This window comes from Lolium perenne, chromosome 7 (genome assembly GCF_019359855.2).
Source record: "Lolium perenne isolate Kyuss_39 chromosome 7, Kyuss_2.0, whole genome shotgun sequence".
Lineage (NCBI taxonomy): Eukaryota > Viridiplantae > Streptophyta > Magnoliopsida > Poales > Poaceae > Lolium > Lolium perenne.
The window spans coordinates 4,637,301-4,642,033 of NC_067250.2; positions in this window are offsets into that span (position 1 = coordinate 4,637,301).

Consider the following 4,733-nt stretch of genomic DNA (forward strand, 5'->3'; position numbering starts at 1 on the left):
CGGGTATGCCACCCGATAGGGAGATAGAATTCACAATCGATCTGATTCCAAACACTCAAAGATAAGTTAACCACAGCACCGGTGTTAGCAGTTCCTGAACCAGGAAAGGATTACACGGTGTATTGTGATGCTTCCAAGAATGGACTTGGATGTGTTCTTATGCAAGATCGGAAGGTAATAGCTTATGGATCAAGGCAGTTGAAACCACATGAACACAACTACCCAGTACATGATTTAGAATTAGCGGAAGTTGTGTATGCTTTGAAGAGTTGGAGACAATTTTTGTATGGATCCAAGTGTGAGTTATACACCGATCACAAAAGTTTGAAATATTTCTTCACTCAGAAGGAATTAAACATGAGACAAAAGAGATGGTTAGAGTTGATTAAGGATTATGACCTTACAATCAACTATACACCAGGCAAGGCTAATGTAGTAGCAGATGCTTTAAGCCGGAAGAGTTCGGAGAATCAACCTACGGAATGGGAGATTCCAAAGGAACTTCGGAAAGAGCTAGAGGATGCTCAGATTTTGTTTATTCAAGGTGATGTTAAGTGAAGTATAGCAACCATGAGGATTATGGATGGGATGTACTCAGACTTGAAGTATGAGATTATCCGAAAACAAGCGGATGATTTGTTCATCCAAGAAGAAATCAAGAGAATTGGAGAAGGAAGACCATCGGAATTCCATCTTGGGGATTTTGATTCATTATACTTTCAGAAAAGGATATGTATACCGGATGATCCAGAAGTGAAATCAATCATATTAAAGGAAGCACATGAAACCCCTTATTCAATACATCCAGGAAGTACTAAAATGTATATGGATTTGAAGGAGATGTTCTGGTGGAACAACATGAAAAGAGAAATAGCACAATATGTCTCGGAATGTCATACATGTCAACGAGTGAAGGCAGAACATCAGAGTCCTGCGGGATTACTCAAACCACTAGAGATACCGGAGTGGAAATGGGATGAAATCGGAATGGATTTTGTTACTAGTCTACCAATGACTAGTAAGAAGAAGGATATGATATGGGTAATAGTGGACAGGCTTACCAAGAGTGCTCATTTCATAGCCGTAAATACAAAGGATACTGCAGAAAAGCTTGTGGACATATATGTAAAGGAGATTGTGAGTAAGCATGGAGTACCCAAGAAAATAGTCTCAGATAGAGGTTCAATTTTCACATCAGCGTTTTGGAAACAACTATAAGAAGCTTTGGGATCCAAGTTGGATTTCAGTACAGCATATCATCCACAAACCGGAGGACAAACCGAAAGAACCAATCAGATACTTGAGGACATGCTTAGAGCCTGTGCTCTGAACTTTGGAGGTTCATGGGAGGACCATTTACCTTTAGCGGAATTCTCATATAACAATAGTTATCAGAGTAGCATCCAAATGGCACCGTACGAAGCATTGTATGGAAGGAAGTGTCGATCACCAATTTGTTGGTTTGAAACCGGAGAAAACAAGGAGTTTACACCGGACTACATCAAGGAGAGACAAGAAGTCATCGAGGTGATCCGGGATAGACTCAAAATAGCTCAGAGTCGTCAGAAGAGTTACGCCGACTTAAAAAGAAGAGATTGGGAACCGAAAGTGGGAGACATGGTATATTTAAAGGTTAGCCCAATGAAAGGACTTAAGAGGTTCGGAGTGAAAGGAAAGTTAAGTCCTCGATATATAGGACCATTTAAGATACTCAGTCAGAATCGAGGAACAGCTTTTGAGTTGGAATTACCAGCACAACTAAGTCAAGTTCACAATGTGTTTCATGTATCACAACTCAGAAAGTGTTTGAAAGCACCGGATGATCCTATCACATATGAAGAAATAGAATTGCAATCTGACCTAACTTATGTGGAAAGACCGGAAAAGATCTTAGAAGTACAGTGGAAGAAGTTAAGAAACAGAGCAATCAAATACTGCAAAGTTCAATGGCAACATCATCCTGAGCGAGAAGCAACTTGGGAGACGGAAGAAGAACTAAGGAAGTCTTACCCCGAGATGTTCAGGTACCAATCCTAACTTCGGGATGAAGTTTCTGTTAAGGGGGAGAGGCTGTAATAACCCAGAACATAGGACCAACGAAGGGTAGATTTAGAAATGGGTTGTGCATTTCATCGCAAAACGGGGGAAATTTTCGCGCCTTATTGCAACTAAACCTAAGAGGGATCGAGGTTCTCTCTCATTTTGCACTTAGGGTTAGGCAATGTGAGTTAGGGCAATTTCGACATGATCTCTTTTGTATCTTATTGATTTGGGAATTGATTACATTTGACAAGTGTTAACACATTAAACAATAAGCATCACACAATAAAGAATGAATTCATAATTCAAACACAACTTATAAATTCAAATGACTTTAAATTTCAAATAGAATATCAAATACAATATTTAATCAAGAATATAAACATTACATAAAACCAAAAGCTCATAAACAAAACTTGAGCTTTATTGATATAAACACAAATTACAAAGTCTTTACAATATTCTTGATACAAGAATTGAGACATAATGAACAAAAATAAAAAGGAAAAATTACAAGTTTGTTCTAAACTAAAACCTAGACTAAGTGACTTGAGGATGATCTTCTGGCTATCTTCCACTTCAAACCTGCAACATAAATAACAAGTGCTAGACCAGAATGTAAGTGTTAGCAATTTCAGTTTGGATAGTTAACACAAATCACAGAAATTCAGTTTGGACAGTGAAACTGTCACTGCACACTTGTGCTTGTCCAAATTCCTGGACAGCACAAGATAAGACCAGGCAAACCAAAACTGAGCAGCCACAGGGGCTCAAGTTTCAGCATATGAAGGATGTTGCTAACCAAGCAACAACAAGGCAATGCAAGGGGTGAGTCACAAAGTAACCAGGCCTTGTGTGTCATGGCCAGGGTAGAAGTAGGGAGCATATAAATAGAACACAAACCCTAGAACCTTGACAGTCGACAGATAAGATAATTCACCAGGTAAGGGTGAAGCTAGAGCCAACACAAGTTCATCCAGTTCATACTCAAGAACAGCACCAACACACAACCACTTAACCACCAGGAATCATGGTGACCTGAGAAGATCAACCAGAACCTGGAGGTGAAGGGCTGTGCACAAAACCCCAAGTCTGCAACAACAAAACATCTCATACTAGGAGCTGGAACAAGGTATACCAAGTTCCTGGACAGATCCAATGGATCTGATCCATACAATATGCACGACATAATCATGGGATTGAGTAGATGCTCAAGTGGGTAGATCATCACTTGGTTTTCACCAAGGATTACTGCCAGTCTAAAAGCCACTAAAAATGGAAATCATCTAGATACAGATCTTGTACACAGAAGCTAGCAACCATGCACAGATGCACACACTAGCCAGATCATATGCACAGATAGCACCAGTAGATGTATTGCAAGGATTAGCAGCTAATAAAGACTATACAGTAAATCCTAAGCATGTAACCATCAGTAAACCCTAGATTTCATCGGGCAAAATATTGGCATTCATATCTAGTATGATCCCCAAATATGCAAGCAAAGGTTGAGTAGCCACAAGATCCAATCAAATAGGTGAGCAACCAATCAGTAGCAAGGCTACTGAGGTCACATCACACTTAGCACCATTTAAAAGAAAACCAACTATAACACATCATTATCCAGAAATGGATTCAGATTCATTTGCTTGCTAAACAATCATGAATAACCAATTCATATACAAGCAAGACATTTAAATCATCATTGCATAAGCAGTTCAATATGAATCAATTTAACTCAAGCATGAATTTATCACAGATCCATACTAATTATTGACAGTAGCACACTGTAGAGCAACCTGGCACCAATCACTGCATCGCAGCCACTGGATCTAGTCCAGTAAGCTAGAGCAAGCAACATCACAAGTAAGCAGTAGCATTGTGTTATCACCAGAATTTGACCGAATCAGAGGTGGGCCGCGATCAAGATGGGCTTGAAGAATATACATGGAAGAATATACGTGAATCGGCCTTATATGCAAAGTTTGGGCTAGTTTGCCCGTGTATCTGTAATATAGTAGGATACGTATCGATTAGATAGAGTTTGGCTCGTGCCCGGTTGGGATTATTCCCACGATTAGAAAGTCTACGGACTATAAATATGTATCTAGGGTTTATGAAATAAACAACAATCACGTTCACCACAAACCAATCTAGGCGCATCGCCAACTCCCTTGTCTCGAGGGTTTCTTCCGGGTAAGCATCATGCTGCCTAGATCGCATCTTGCGATCTAGGCAGTACACGTTCATCCGCTGTTCATGCGTTGCTCGTACTGAAGCCTTTTTGATGGCGAGCAACGTGGTTATCTTAGACGTGTTAGGGTTAGCATTGTTCATCGTATCATATGCTATCGTCGTGCAACCCTGAGACGTCTAGCCGCCCTTACGCATATCTTAGGTGTAAGGGCGGCACCCCGCTTGATCATTATTTAGTAGATCCGATCCGTTATGATTGCTCCTTGTTCTTCAAGGATTAGTTTAATATCTGCATAGTTAGGCCTTACAAACGGGTTGAAGGATCCAGTGGCGCATAGGGTGTAGTTTGTTAGCCCTAGACAGGATGTTCCGGGGATCAACCTCGTGTTGGTTTTTAGGCCTTGTCTAGGGTTGGTTTACGATCACCGTGCGTGGCCGCCAGGCTCAATCACGAGTAGGATGTTCCGATTATGCGGTGAAAACCCTAAATCGTAGTA